This window comes from Trichosurus vulpecula, chromosome 6 (genome assembly GCF_011100635.1).
Source record: "Trichosurus vulpecula isolate mTriVul1 chromosome 6, mTriVul1.pri, whole genome shotgun sequence".
Lineage (NCBI taxonomy): Eukaryota > Metazoa > Chordata > Mammalia > Diprotodontia > Phalangeridae > Trichosurus > Trichosurus vulpecula.
Window position 1 is genome coordinate 150326896 of NC_050578.1, and position 17369 is coordinate 150344264.

Below are 17369 nucleotides of genomic sequence, written 5' to 3' on the forward strand. Positions count from 1 at the left end.
CCCTCCTTTCAAGATATTTCGTATTACCCTCCTTCACAAACACTGCATTCCAATCAAAGTGGCTCACTGGTTCCTTGAACTGATATTCTTTCTCCATGACTACACCTTCACATACACTACCATTCATGGAATTCCCTTCCTCCTCATCTCCACCTTTCCAAATCAATCTTTATTTCACATCAAGTTTTAATTCATATGCCACTTCCTACTAGAAGCCTTTCTTGAATGCTGTGACCCTCAAATTAAATTTTGTTTACTTAATTTTTTTGGTCTGTGTCCCCCAGTAGCATAAAATCTCCTTGAAGGCAGAGACCATTTTCTCTTTCTGACTTTATATCCTTAACACCTGCCACAATCCCTTATACAATTGAATAGATGATTTTTTGCCTTTAAAAAAATAAACACATATAGCTTGAAGCTCATGTGCAACAGATCAAACATTCATATAATTGACTTTCTTTTCTCTTCTTCCTTTGTCTGTTTTAAAGGATTTTTTTTTCTCTTTAGGACAGAAAAACTATAGTAGTGGGTGCCATTTAATTTCTCTTCTGCTTGAATAATTTGCATTATAATTATGTAATAATATTTTTGCTTGCTTATCTTTGATACCCTGAAAAGTTTATTATTTCATTGGTATGATATTCCATGGATACAGATCACTGCCTTAACATTTATCATCACTCTCCTCTACCACCCCCACTCAAAAAGAAAAGATATCACTTAGAAGACAAATTTCAGGTGATAAGTCTTTTTGCCTTTAATTGTATTGATCTTTAAGGAATGTACATATAATTGCATAATTGGTGCTTCATAGCTTACCCTGAACTAAAATCTGTCAGTTCTTATTCTCTGTTGCCAGAGCTTTTTAATAAGCTAGGCTTATCTCAGTATACCATGAGACATCACAGTAGGCTATTGCTAAAGGATGTTGGTTTGCAGGTCTATTATTTTATCATGATTCTTCTTTGTGAAAAGCCAAATTTTAGTCAAGACTATTCTCTCTCCCAAGTTTGGGAATCCTTTGAGCTGAAAATCACCTAGATGTGTTTCAGATTGAAGGTCAAATTTGAGAAAGCATAAAGAAAGAAAAATCAAGGATGTTATGTTGCCACCAGTCATAAATGCTATTCTTTGAAGCATGGTGTGATTTCTATCAGTTTTGAAAGTAATCATTCACCCACTTGCCAAGTGATAATAGCGTATTTTGAAAATTAAGAAAATTTCTGACTTAACTGTTATAAATTAGTATTTCATGACTTTAAAGATGTAAATGACTTAGCAACCAAAAAAAGGGAAGAAAAATGGAAAGAAAGAAGTTGCCCATGGCTAATATGAGCACTCTCATTGGACATGGTGTTAACACCTCATTGAGCTGAGTAGGTTAGGGGAAGGCTCAGTTCACTCCATTGCCACTGCTATTCAACTGGACATGAATTTTATTAAAATTATTTTTAGAGCATGTTTCAGTGTACATCAATGAAATATTTTCTATTCTGTTCCCCTCTCTCCATAGTACCTCTACCCACTTCCAGCTCCATACCATATAGATTATCTCATGGCAAATTTGGAATAACATCCTTTTTGGAAAGATTCAATTCTCTCATTTTTCTATTATTGTCTTTCAAGGTACATAATTATAACAGCTTCATCTGGGCTTCTAAATAAAATTGTCATTTCCTCGATCTCTACATGTATATTTCATATCTTAATTCTTAATGATAATGTAGAAGAGTAGTATGATATAGTAAATGGAAAGCTGATCTTAGACTCAGAGTGATTTTCATCTGATAGGCTCCTAGTTTGAATGTATAAATTGAATTGGGGCATACTGGCTAGCTCTGTAACCATAGACCAACTACTTTTTTTAGTTTCATAAGAGACTCTTTAAAATGATAAGTTATAGACAGATATTGATAAAACTATAGGCAATTATATGGAATTTCTATATTAGGATTTCCCTATACCAATGAAATCACGAAAGACGGATGAGTAGAGAGATGATACAATACTTTATAACATATTACTTTCCTTTCAAAGTAATGAGTTCCTGCCTGCATGATCCAGAATAAGCCTAATATACACCAACTATTCACCATTGACCAGTTATTATCAATTGAATAATTAATGCAAATAGTCCTTTGTAGGCACAACCTCGGGAATGATGCAAGGAACTTGTCTTTGGTTTCCACTATAAATAGGAAGAGGAAGAAAAAATGTGGTTCAAAAAGTTGCTATGTATTTGCTAGTTTTAAGATCCCAAACAAAGAAAACATGTCATCCTTGCCCCCATTATTTATGTGATCCTTTAGTGTGGAATTTTTTAACCTTTTTTTTTAATCTCATGGATGACTTTGGAATTCTGGTGAAGTCTCATAGATCCTTATCAGAATAATATTTTTAAATCCATTAAATAAAATGTATTGGATGGCAAAGGAAACCAGTTATATTGAAATATAGTGAACAAAATATATTTTTAAGGTCATAGACCCAGATTAAGAACTACTTTAAAGGAACAAACTAGTTTTGCTATTAAATGGTTTCTAGATCCCTACTAAATTTCAAGAATCACTTATTGTCTTGATTAGAAATTTAAAAAATATATATTAAAGTAGTTTATTTCTTCTATTTTATTATTTTCACTAGACTTTAACTATGATTTTTTGTACTTAAGACAAAGAGCCCATATCACCCCAGTAAATGTTGGGGGAGAGGAAAGATGAAACTTGGAGGTACAGGAGCAAGTCTTTTCCAAACTCCAGGAGGTAGGCAAAGAGGTCGCCTCGGTGATCCATCTGGTAACTTCTTAGTTTGCCTGATTATTCTTGCTAGGTTATCATGAATATTGTTAAATTGATTATTTGGATTTTTCTTGCTAATTAGCTGCTAGGCTTTGTTGTTTTTATATTTCCTAAGGACAGCAAATGTTATTGCTGCTTTCTCAATTCAGCACCCAGGAAACAAATTCATTCTCTCTCTCTCTCTCTCTCTCTCTCTCTCTCTCTCTCTCTCTCTCTCTCTCTCTCTCTCTCCCTCTCTCTTTCTCTCTGCCCCTTTTTTTTTTACCATAATGGTTCTGAATTACACCAGCATCTAAGTATCATGGACTGGTGTAGAATATTTTTTATATTCCATATCTTTTGTCTGAGTAACTTAGTGTCTCTTCAGATGAATGACATGAGGAAGAAAAATCATCCATGATTGAACTGAAACAGTTAATGGGAAAAAGCATTTCCACAACAGTCTCCTGAATGTTCTTTCTCTGCAATGCTGCGATGCAATGAGCCTACAATTTCAAACTATTCTATCAGTATGGCTTTCAAAGTCACCCAACCTCCTACCTCTTGCCCTCAGGCAGTAATAACTATTGTCCTTCCCATTTTATAAATGGGGTAAAAGATGCCCACAATTACTCAGCAAGTCACAGAGCAATCTCAGAACCTAAAATAGAACCCATGAGTCTTGATTACCAGTTTGCTATGCTAACCATTCACCCACACAGCCACCAAGCCATCTAGCTTTCTATTGCACAAGAATGCAACCAAATTGAACATTTGTCAGTTTGTGAGAAGGGCCTTTTCTCTTCCAGTTGCTCAGAAAAAAACTTCAAAACAATAGAGCTCAAGGGAAAAAAATAAAAAAAACCACAAAACAGTAACTAGTGAAGCTTCTCTGGGCATAAGGCTGTGTTTGAAAGCATGTGTAAATGGAGATAAACAGAGAGTGAGGTAATGATATATTTCTCTGTCAGAGAAAAGCAAAGAAATGTAGCCAGTGCAAGCCCTCTGTTCTCTCTCAGCTTTGTAGCAATGTGTATTTTTTGTAAATAGTCAGCATTTGGATTTCTCACATCATGGGCAAATTCTCATCACCATCCTCTCCCCTTTCCAGTTTGATTTAAGCAGAAATTCAAAGGTAGACGGGACCTACCATCTATCCTCCCTCAGTTTGGATGCCTGACTTTCCTGAATTGGCAAAAGATGGAGCAAACCAGAGGGTACATCTCTTCAATTAACAGGGCTCACAAACAAATGAACTTCTAGGAGCTGATTCCAGTAGTGGCAACAGCAACAGTGACACCTACAGCAGCAGTAATTGAAAAAAAAAGAAGCTATTTCCCATTTGTGTGAGCAAGAAGAAAAGAAAACATTTTCATTTCTCTAGCTCTTCCACAATAAATGAATCTGGGCAAAGGTGTTGCTGAAATGCATGCATCTATAAAGGTTTTTTAGCTCATTAGAAAATACTCTCAAACTAACCAAGTCCTTGATTTGAAAAATCTCCCTGAACTTGGAAAAATTTAGTCACATGTGTCTCAGAGAAGCAGTAATAGCAATTATACAAAGCAAAATGCCACACTGCTTACATCAGAACATTTTGGATCCTAAGTGGTATTTTATTTTATAGAAATTCAGATTTAAAATCCCTAGCAGGAATGAGAAAATACTAGTTGGAGAGAGAAAGGGATGAGAATGGCTTTCTCAGATGAGATTTGAAATAGCTGGTGAGTCACTGAGGCAGAAGGAGAAGGGAAGGCAGCTTGACATGATGAGATTCAGAGAAGGTGTTACCATCAATAGATGAAGCAAGTTCTAGTCAGATGGAGAGAGCAGGGCTGGCAACAGACAGAGCCACAGGCTGTGTGACATCCTGGAACAAATGAACAGTGCATGCTGTTGAGTAAGAAATGACTCAAGGAGAAATGAACTACTTTCTCAAGACACTTTATTGAAAATGAAGGCTGGGGATGCAAGTAAAGTAGGTCATGTCTACACAAAGTCAACTATCTAGAGGAAAGAAAAGGGGTCCAATCACTTCTGCTGTGTGTGACATAGTGCTGTATAGTTAGACATTCAGATTTCTGGCTAAATTTTTAAAGGTATTAATTTTGGATTTTTGTGTCAGGAGAATGAAAGTTTCTTGATATCAGGGATTGTTTAATTTTTATTTTTGTATCCTCAGCAGGAAGCAGAGGACTTGGAATATAGCAGGTGTTTAACAAATGCTGGATGACTAGAATTGAAAGTCCTACAGCTTTCAAGTGGGATACAGACCACTGCATCTAGAGAGCGGCTGGATTAAGTTGGAACAGGAAGTTAGGATTTGCCCTAATTACCTTATTTTATCTGCACAGCATCAGTCACCACTTGGGTATAATTCAGAATATCAATATCCCAGTCTATGGGTGAACTGATTGACTTGAATCAAAACACTTGCTAGTATAGACATAACTATTGGGTACTTCTTTAATTTTTTCCCCTGTCTGGAGACCATCCCCAAAATTTTGTTTGAAAACATAAAAACTTCCAAATATAATACTTGATAATTATAGCCATTCTACAGTTTGCAAAGCACTTTACTTAAATTATGTCAGTAGCATCTTTCAACAACCTTAGGAGAAAGGAACAATAAATGTAATTCTTCCTACTTCACCAGTGAAGAAACTCAGGGTAAGAGAGATTAAATGCTTTGCCTATGGTTGTATTCCTCACAAAAGACTTTTCAGCCTCCCATCTCTATGCTTTTGCATAGGCTGATCCCCCATGCCAGGAATGTATTCATTTTTCACCTCTTCTTCTTAGAATCTATAGTTTCTTTAAAGCTCAAGTGCTACTTCTGACATTTCCTGATCATACCACACAGGACTAGTTACTGCTCCTTTTCCTTAAATTATCTTGCATTTATTTGTACATAATTTTATATCAGTGTATCTACATGTAATTTTTCCTGCTCCTTGAAGACAGAGAGCTGAGCAGAGCTGTTTTCTTTCTGGCCTTATGTCCCCAGGACATATCATGGTGACTGTCTCTTAGTAGGTAATTACCAAATCCATGTTCGATCAATTACTTGACTAGTAAATATCAAAGGTGAGATTTAAACCCAAGTCTTCACAATTACAGATCCACCCAGCTGTGTTCATTATACTGCATTGTATTCAGGTACAAATAGGGCATCAATTTTCAAAAATAGAAACTTCTGGAGGAAGAGCGATCATTATCTTTTGTTTTAACTTTCCTCAGTAGTTTCTTCAGCAAAGAATGTAGGAGCATCCTCAAAAGAGAGTATATCACCATGACGATAAGTTAGCTCCTGTGATTTATAAAGGAGTTTTAGGACATTTTTTTTCAATTCAATTGTTAATGGATACTTTTATTTCCTTGCAATTCTTAATGTAGTTTTTATTTTTCTATTGACTTTTTCCCTTTTCTTGTATTTCTTGCAACCACAAATATATTATTGCTTCTGAATCTATGGTTTATATAACATTAACATATGGAACCCAGTTGTTAAATACCTTATAGAATGAAAACATGATCCTACTGCAATATCAGGTTGGTGTAAGTTTTCCTCTGAATAAAATCTATTAAGCACTCTGCAGGACAGTAAAACAGAAATCCAGTTAAAATGAATATTTGTCAAATAACAATCCTTACTGAAAAATAACAGGTCATAAGAGTATTGCATGGCCATATTAACAAGGCAAGTCTCATGGGGAGACTGATATTCTGTATTCTTGTTTTCAATTAAGGACAAGAAACTTAGGCTAAGGTCACTAGGACACACTCCTGTATTAAAAAGTGGTTTTATAGAGTGTGCAATGATGCACAAAAGCTTGCTTTTTTGAAAGATTCTCAGCACTGGCAGCATATGGGACAATTTTTTGTAAAGGCAAAAATGATGCAAAGCACATAATCATTGCAGTGTAATATGATTCAAGGACTATTAGATACCTGTGTGGCAATGGAGCAATCATAATCCCTGTGAGCCTTGGTTTCTTTATCTATACAATGATAGACTCATATATATGTATTCTAAGTTAATTTATAGCTTTACATATATGATTCTCTTCTCTATATAATATTGCACTGTATCTGTATGGTGGTACAATGCACATTCCTTTGCCTATTCAAGGAAAACAAATTCTTATTATAACCATATGCATCAATGCATGCCTTATTCTGCATATTTATTCCATCACATATTTGTGAGAAGGTGGGTAGCATGGATAATATTCTACATCCTTTGTCCTCTGGAATCATTATTCAATCATGATATCTTTCAAAGTTGTTATAGTCAAACTGTTTTCCAAGTTCTGCTCACTTTATTCTATTTCAGTTCAAACAAGTGTTTCCAGGTTTCTCTCAAACTCTGCCTTTGATCATTTCTTATGGTAAAATGGCATTCTATTATATCAATATACCATAATTTCTTCAGCCATTCCCCAACTTGTAGGCACTCCTTAATTTCCTCTTCTTTGACTCCACAAAGAAGAACTGCTATTCATAATTTCGAACATAAAGGGCTTTTACCTCTTTGTTTGTTCTTTTTGGACAAAAGACCTAGTAAGGTATATACATTTTGGTAATATTTGGGATGAAATTCCAGATTGCTTTCCAGAATGACTGTACCAATTCAGAACTCCAACAATACATTTATATTCTTGTTTCTCATAGCATTCTCATTCATCATTGCAACAACAATGCTACTTGCTACTACTGTGGCTGTGTAAGGTCTATAACACCAGCACACAGGAGGCTGCTAGCACAGGTTCTTTGATCTGCTTTTCTAAGGAAAGCAACTTTAAGAGGTGAACAATCTTACTTTAATTAAATATATATATATATATATATATATATATATATATATATATATATATATATATATATATATATATATATATATATATATATATATATCATTCACTTAGTTCAGGGGAAAAAGTCAGCACCCTGAAATTGAGAGACAATAGAAACAAAAATTACAAGCAGAAATTATATAAACAAAACAAAATAGCACAGATTAACAGACAGGATTCTAGCCATCTGACCAAGACATTACATACATAGTTACCACAGAAAGAAGCACTAACATTTAGGTTTCTCAAAGCCAGGGGCTCCTTACCAGCTACCCAGAGTTTCATCTGGTCAAATCACATGACATTCTTCCTGTGAGTGAGCCCCAAGCAAAATGCTAACCTCAGAGTATGTATACACTTCCTCAGGGTCAGAAAGCATCACAACCATGTGACTCAAACCTGTGTGACCCAAAGCCTTCCTGTGACTTAACCAAGTCATGAAACACTCCCAATTTAATCAAAGACTCTTGATTGAAACAAAGGCAAGACTCAAAGGCACTTGATTGCCTTGGTGTTGAAAAGCACTCCAAAACAAAAGACAACAAAAAGTCCCACTTTACTTACAATTACAATCATTTTCCTTTTTTGTCAACTTTTTCAATTTGACTGGTATGAGGTAGATCTAATTATTCACAATTTGGAATATTTTTTCATATTTCTAGGGATTTCCATGTTGCTAGCCTTTGGGCCTCAAGATCATTATCTCTAAAATAATGTTTGGATTAGATGACTTCTAAAATCTATTTCAATTCTAAGTATAAGACCTCATAATTTATGATCCTTTAACCTCATGTTCTCTGATTTTTTTCCCAATAGAAGTATGCATTTACTTAAATATCCAAAATAGCATTCATTGTGTGTGATATTTGTTTTTTACTAAATTTGATTTGGTGATGAAAAAAGAGGGAATGCAATGAAATAGCATAGTTATAATTGAAGTAGGTATATGAACTTGTATGTTTCCCAAGTGTTAATTACCAATGAATATTTAAAGAAAAATAAAAGTAATCAATAAGCTCAAAGTCATTGTGGAAAATGCCATAGCTTTTACTTTCTTACATTTCATAGCAGTGTTGAATATGGAATCCCCAAAATCCAAGTTTCCCATTCTTGTGTTCCACACAGACACTCACAAAGTATATGCAAAAATTTTTACTATGCTGTGTCTTCACACTCTCAGATGGATGCTGAACAGTATTAACCAGAGCATGGCAATTGTATAGCAATTTAAAAGTCAATGTAATTAATTCATAAGGAATATGGAGAGATTAATTAAATCAAATAATAAAAGTGCATGTCCATATTGCAATTTAAAAATGAATATTCAGAATGATTAACTAGAGCCTGAATATCTTACATTATTTTTATATAATTACTTTCTGAAACCTAAAGGGAATACAACTTAAAACAATTTCTAACTAGCCTGCTTCAACGGCTTGGTCACTGTATTTCTACTTTTTCAATGAGTCCTGGCAGGAAACCTCAATCTCCCAGAAATTCTCTTCTAGGAAAATGCATTTTTTTCGTGACAAACATTAGAAGATAATGAAAGAATCAAATGCTGTTTCATAGACTGGAAGTTAGAAATAGAGACAGACCTTAACCTTTACATTAAGAGGACAATTACTAGTGATTTTAATTGTTGAATGAGGACTTAGGAAAATGAACCACTTGGGAGTGAAATTTTTTTCAGCAGAGACAAGAAAGAGTTGTTGCTATTTATTGCTTTCCTTTGTTTAAAGGAAAGAAAAATAGCCACAAGAAATGTCAGATTATGTTAGAGAGACAAATGTAAAGATTTTCTGTTTTTAAGTGCAATAAAATAATCCTTCAAAACCATTTCTTTTTGAAAAAAAAATTTAAAAATCATTGTCTTTTATTTTCTCTCAGCCAATGCCTATCCCACTTATTTATCTTCTCTGTTTTATAGCTGACATAAGTGATTTTTACTGATAATTTATTTGTTAATACTTCCATTTTAAACTAAAAATGGACCTCTCCAGGTAGAAAATGCTCCATGTATGGTAGCTATTCCACATGCCACAGAGAGTAGAATCTACACTGTTGGAAGAATAGCAGAATTTACAAGGAATTCACAGGAGATTCTATCCAAGAAGTGACAGCTAGATGACCCAGTGGAAAGAGCAATGGATTTTGAGTTTGGAAGACTTCAATTTATGTCCTGCCACAGATATTCTAACTGTGTGACCCTGAGCAAGTCAACTAACCTCTGTGTGCCTGTTTCTTCATCTTTAAAATGGATGTGATAGCCTCTCAGATTCCTTTCCAGAACTGAAACAGTTAAGTCCTTCATCACCAGCATTGTATCCAGTCTGGGAAGCTCATTGGTGATAAAATGGTGGGGCAATGGAGTGATATATATCTTGATTTCATGATAATTTTATTCTTCAAAAGTAAGATAAATCATTGAGAGAAAATACTCTTACAAATGTCGTTCTGAACAATGTCAAACTAATTTCTGAAGAAGAAATGATGCATACCATGAGAAGAAGTGACTACTATTTAGGATTCACAACAGAAGAGGTAAAAACAGTAATAGTTGTTTGTGTACACCCTACACTCCGTGAAGGCAGATTTCAAAGAATCCAAATAAAGGATAGGTGGGTATCTCCATGTTTAATAGAACAGTTTTGCTAAACAGGTGGAACCTGATTTCAAATTCCACATTTCATACTTACTAGGCATGTGACTGTCCTAAAAGAATATTCAATTCATAGTGAATCTTCATCTGAAAAATGACATGAATAATAGACAAAGGACATACCTCACAGGGTTTTTGTAAAGATCAAATGGATTGTGTATGTGAAGTACTTTGTGAAATTTATATCTCTTAATGCTTTCTGTGTTTAAGTCAAACTCAAATATTGTGTTCTGTGTTCTAGTCAAACTCACTTCCTCCCTACACGCACCATACACATACTCTCCCAATATACATTATTTTTGTCACAACTGGATGATTTTTTCCATACAGTTTTTTTTTGTGTGTCAGGAATGCCCTATCTATCTTCCCTTGCTCAATCATTATGCATTCTTTAGGGCTGTACTCAAATGATATCTCATCCATTAAGCCTTCTCTGATAGCACCAATTCTTTCTCAGAACTCGCATTTCACTTTTTGATAACTACCTGCTGCACTGATCACGTATTGTTATGCCTTATGCTTGTGTACTTGCCTTTTTAATATTGTCTGAAGAAAAAGTTTCGAACATGCAATTCTTTGATATACATATAATTTTACCATTTGTTAAGGATGAAAGCAAATTTTCATACTAATGAGATGGATGTATTTGTTTATTTTTACATAAAGAATTAAATCTTGGTGGAATATTTTATACTACAGGGCATAGAGCATCTTCAACATTTTTCAGAGTTGATCAATGTTTTGATTTTATAATTGTCAATGCTGAGAATTCTGCTTAGCATAAATATATAGTAAAAAATGGTAGAAGTACATTTAGGGACATTTTAGAAATTGTTGGAAATTCTGTCCTAATCTGAAGCCAAAATTCATTTAATGATTTTATTTTGGGAAACTGAAATTTTAAACCTTTGTCACTTGATAATTCAGCAAATTCTTCTTTAATTTTTAATGGCAGATGACTGACATTTTTAAAAAAAAATTTCAATTAAGTATGATTTATGAACCTAACTTTGTTTTTTAGAATCAAAATTTGAAGGGAAGTAATTCTGAAATTATGTCTCTAGGCACTTAACAAGATCAGTTATAACTCTTATAGTTAAATTGTTAGGAATATTATTTTCAACTATAAAATCATCTTTAGCTGTAAACATTTCTAAAGAACTCCTTTCCCCCCTATTCTTCCATATGTCAACTTTTAAATAAAACTTTCAATTTTATCTTTTAACATAAATATTGCATTTTTCTGGAAGTGACATGTTCGAATCATTGAGCTTTTTGAAAATACGTGACAAATAACACAGTTTTCAAAGCCATAAGTCATTATGAAAAAATGAAGAAAATTGGATTTCTGCTCACTCCAAAATATAACAACTTCATTTTTCCATTTCAATGATCTGTTTAAACTTCACCCTCTTGAGAGACACCTTACTTCTTCATTTAATAATAAACTTTTATAATCAGAGTCCACATCTTTCCAAAGGTTGTAGAAAAAAACAACTGTTAAGGGTATGGCTTTTAGTAAAGTTAATGATTTTGATAGTATTGCGAAGCCCAACTCTGGTGATATTTTTTGGCTATGAATGCCACCTGATGGATCATGCACTGAGTAAAAGTGATATGTTCATTGCCACCAGTTTTAACTTTTGCTACAAAACCAACATTCTTGCCCATCATTACTTAGCACTGTCTATATAGACTCAATGCAATTTTTCCACCATTAACCTTCATTTGTGAAAAATTCATTGCCTTTAAGATATGTATTTTCTCCTCTTGTGTGCCCTTCAAAAGGACAACAAAGTGATAATTCATGAATGCTTCCGTCATAAATGTATCTTACATAAAGTAACAACTATGCCATGTTAGAAATATCAGTTGTTTTATCTAACTGAATTGCAAACTTTGGGCTGCCCTTAAGCCTGGTAATAAGCTGCTGGAATTGGTCATTACTAATTTCAGAAAATTCAGAATTTCAGAAAATCTTTTGGAATAAAGAAATTTTACAAATTTCATCCCCATACTTTTTCCCATGAACTATTTCTGACATTTTAATAGCAGCAAGTAACACAAGGCCTTCTCCTATCACATAGGGCTTTTTAGTTTTTGCAATCAAGTAAGAAATTTCATAAGCTGCAAGTAAATAATTTCATTGACAGTAACATATTTCTCAAAACATTGTTTTTCTTTATTTGAAGATTTTAAAAGTCATTCAAAATATCCCTTTGGTTTATTGCACTATGCTTCATGCTTGGTATTAAGATACCATTTTAGTTTGGCTGGTTTCATAATCTCTGCAGCCAAAACTTCATTACAAACAAAACAGAGGTTTTTCCCCACCATCCTTATTAAAAGTAAATCCACATTACAAAAGTGATTCTACATATTTTCTTTTGCTTGTCAATTAAGGTGTACTACAACCTGGTAGCCAAGACTCTGCTGCATTGTCATTAATATTTTTGCCTCTTCTGTCTAAATTTAGCTATTTATCCATAATTGAAAATCATTTTTGTGCTAAAATATGAATAAATATTGCTAATAATTAAATAGTAGCTTTACTTTTTGAAATTGCAATTTTTCTGCTTAATTTTTTTAAAAAATGATGTTTATACTTACATACTCATATAGTGGTGATGGTGATATTTCTGTAAAAGAGATAGCAACACTTTTTAAAAATCAAACATTCTAATACCAAACAATCCAAAGATATACTAATTTGATACTAACATGCTGAAGAATAATGGTAGAAAAATATTAAAAGCCTTTATTCTCTGTAATTAAATTATTATGTTTTTGTAAGAGCAGAAAACTTTGTATATACAGTGAAAAAACACGGCAATTCATAACATATAATAGTAAATCTGAACTGAGGTGTTTCTGGCAGTGTTCATTGGCATTGCATGGTGTGACGACATGCACAGTGTAAAGGGTGTATGTTTCATGTTCAGAACCAAGGCTGCAGTGAAGTCACATGACGCAACATGGGCTAGTACTGCCAGAAATACCTTGGATTCATTATGCAGTTGATATGGAATTAAGTTTTGGTCATTGTGTATTCAGAAATCTTTTACTGTTGCCAATTTTTTGAAACCCCCCACATTCAGTTATGTGACTCCAAGAAGTGCTGCATTATCCCATGGGTACTCAACAGGCATGCCTTCTGGCATGTCCCATGCAGTCTCATGCAGCTTAGTAATGAGGAGGCTGTGGACTTCCAATTTTTTTTTTTCTGCTGACATTCAAATTCTTCATTCTCAGCAGTTTGGTTCTTATTTATCAAGTTAATTATTCCATTACATTTATCAATGTTTGTCTTCATCACCAGTTTTGCCTTGGAGTTTCTCATCCCCTATGGTAGTCTTTTTTTTTAATTTTAATTTTTAGTTTACAACACATGGTTCTACATAATTTTGAGTTCCAGATTTTCTCCCCTCCCTCCCTCCCTCCTCCCTCCCCAAGATGGCATGGAATCTCATATAACTACCACGTATAACTTTGCATCGAATTAATTTATACACTAGTCAAGTTGTGGAGAAGAATTATGACCAATGGAATGAATCATGAGAAAGAAGAAACAGAACCAAAAAAAACCCCAAAAACAAAAACAAAAGAGAAGAAAAAAATGCGAGCATGAAGTGTGCCTCAATCTGCATTCATACTTCAATAGTTCTTTCTCTGGATGTAGATAGCATTCTCCATCGTGAGTCCTTTGAAGTTGTCCTTGCACCTTGTGTTGCTGAGAAGAGCTAAGTTTGTCAGGGATGGTCCTCATGGAATCCATATATCTGTGGTTGTGTACAATGTTCTCCTGACTCTGCTGCGCTCACTCAGCATTATGTCGTGTAGGTTTTTCCAGGTTGCTATTAAGTCTGTATCATCCCCATTTCTTATGGCACAATAATATTCCATTACCTTTATATACCACAGCTTGTTCAGCCATTCCCCAATTGATGGACATCCCTTTGATTTCCAATTTTGACTACCGCAAAAAGAGCCACTATAAATATTTTTGTGCATATGGGTCCTTTTCCCGCTTGTGTGGTTTCTTTGGGAAGTGGTATTGCTGGGTCAAAGGGTATGAACATTCCTGTGGCCCTTTGGACGTAGTTCCAAATTACTCTCCAAAATGGCTGGATTATCTCACAACTCCACCAGCAATGTAACAATGTTCCAATTCTCCCACATCCTCTCCAGCATTTATCATTTTCCTGTTTTGTTATTTTAGCCAATCTGACAGCAGAGATGTGGTATCTAAGAGCTGTTTTGATTTGCATTTCTCTAATCAGTAGTGATTTAGAGCATTTCTTCATATGCCTATAGATAGCTTTAATTTCTTCCTCTGAAAACTGCCTGTTCATATCCTTTGACCATTTTTCAATTGGGAAATGGCTTGTATTCCTATATATTTGGCTCAGTTCCCTGTATATTTTAGAAATGAGGCCTTTATCAGAGATGCTAGTTGTAAAGATTTTCTCCCAATTTTCTGCTTCCCTCCTAATTTTTGTTGCATTGGCTTTTTTTGTACAAAAACATTTCAATTTGACATAATCAAAATTATCCATTTTGCATTTTGTAATGCTCTCTAACTCTTGTTGGGTCATGAATTCTTCTTTATGTTGAAAGCAGAAGATTCAAGAGAGTGCTTAGAAGATACCTTCCTATCTGCTTCTTATCTTCAGCTTTGTGTTTCACAGCCTCCTGGAACATATGCTCAATGTCTTCTTTGCTCAGATGATCTTTCTCACTGATGATGATGATCTTATTCTCCTTTCCTGTGATCTAATTAATAGTAGAAACATTCAGGATGCATTCTTATCAATACCAAATGTTGACTCAATCTAAGGAAAACCACTGTGGTAAATGGGAGGGTTCCTGTGAATTCAAACTTGCCAAGCTTTGTCATTGCTCTCTCATCTTCATAGACTTAGATAAGACTACCAATCTGGTTGTCTGAGTAGATGATAAAAGTCTCCATCTGCTTTATGGAGATGGTGATATTGCATTTCATCAAAATTGTCATAACTTCACTGGCAATTTTCAATTACAAGGGAAAGAGGAGTGACATGCAACAACAACAAGTCCTATGCATTCTCATATTTATCTTCAGATTAGATGGTAGCCTGGACATCTTCCTTGATGATTCATTACAGGATTGATATTCTTGTTGAGCGTCTTGCCAAAGTCCTGCAGAAGCATCTGGATTTTTGGAATCTCAGTGGAACCACCCACCAAGACAATGTCATGAATATGTGATTTATCTAGCTTGCCATCTCTTAGGGCATTTTCCATGGGATAGAGTATGCCATGGAAGAGTTCAGTATTCAGATCTTCAAGTTGGGCATGAGTGATAGAGGGATAGAAGTCAATACCGTCCTAGAGGGAACCAATATCAATACTGCACTGGGTGCTAGAAAAGAGGGCACACTTTTTATGTTCACAAGCAATACACAGATGGCAAATTGTTCTCTTGTTCTCACTGATTTCCTTCTTGTGCTTTCACCTAAATTCAATGATGAAATGGTTACCATGCAGTTTTCAAGGTCCTTCCCACCTAGGTGGGTGTCCCCAGATGCTATCTCTAGTGGTAAGAAGGGAAAAATCAAAAGGGCCACCTCTAAGCTCAAAGATGAGTACATTTCTCTTGGCACCAACCTTCTTGTCCAAGACATAAAGAGTAGCAGCAGCAGGGGCAGCTAGGTGGCACAGTGAGTAGAGTACTAGCCCCAGAGTCAGGAGGACCTGAGTTCAAATCAGGCCTCAGACATTTGACACACTTACTAGCTGTGTGACCTTGGGCAAGCCACTTAACCTCAATTGCTCTGCCCTCCAAAAAACAAAAGAATAGCAACAGCAGCTGAGTCATTGATAACTTGGAGTACATTGGAACCAGCAATAGCTCCAGCATCTTTGGTGGCCTGACATTGGAAATCATTAAAGTAGGCTTGTACTGTGAGGACAGCATTTGTAACAGTCTTCCCAAGGTAAGCTCTGGCAATTTCTTTCATCTCAATCAAGACCATAAAAGATATTTCTTCTGAATATATACTTTTGAACTCCCCTCTGTACTTCACTTGGACCTTAAGCCTACCTGTGTCATTCACCACCACAACAGGCCAATGCTTCATGTCTAATTGTACTATCGTACTTCATGTCTAACTGTATTATCAAATCTGTGACCAATCAGCTCTTTGTCATCAAAGACTATGTTGGGGTTGGAGGTTTCATTGCAACTTGATTTTTTGCAGAATCACTGATTAAAAGTTCTGTGTCAGTGAAGGTGACATAGCTTGGATGGTCCTGTTTTCTTGGTCATTAGTAATGCTCTTTATTTTCCCATATTGAAAGACTCACACAGGAATTAATGGTGCCAAGATCTGTCAATGGCATATCCCTTTGACATGGTGGCTGGGGCATCAGGGATCATAGCTGACCAATACGGAGTAAAAAAGGCTGCTGCTTCATGGAGTAGACCTTAAATGATTCTTAAGTCATGATTTTTCAGGTCAGTTGTTTGTTCCAATGATGTATTTCACATTTTATTCTACTTTTTGCTGTTGTTGCTTTGATTTTGTTTTATTGTTTCTTGATGTCTCATGGAGTCATTAGTTTCCACTTGATCAAATATAATTTTTAAAGAATTATTTTCTTTAGTGGCCTTTTGTACCATATTTTACTGCATAATTACTGCAAATGCATAATTTTCACACCCAGTTTTTTCAGTCCAAGAATTGGTTTATAATCTTTCATCACATAATGATCACAAAGTATAATACCATTCATCACACCACTTAAAAGGTAAACAGATCATCAATGTATTCACCAGTGGCATATGGATATTCATTTATCTCTTACGCATTGCAAGCTGTGAGCCTAAAATTCTCAGTGCATGTACATTGTCAGTATATTTCTTTTTTAAAAAATTTATTTATTTAATTTATTTCATATTTTTAGTTTTCAGTATTGATTTTCACAAGAGTTTGAATTACAAATTTTCTCCCCATTTCTACCCTCCCCCCCACTCCAAGGTGGTATATTTCTGGTTGCCCTGTTCCCCTGTCAGCCCTCCCTTCTGCCACCCCA

At 34.8% G+C, this 17369-nt stretch overlaps 1 pseudogene; it reads right to left on the reverse strand.

The window, feature by feature from the left end:
- Positions 1–14886: 14886 nt before the first annotated feature.
- Positions 14887–16703, reverse strand: LOC118854808 (annotated as a pseudogene).
- Between the last annotated feature and the right edge of the window lie 666 nt (positions 16704–17369).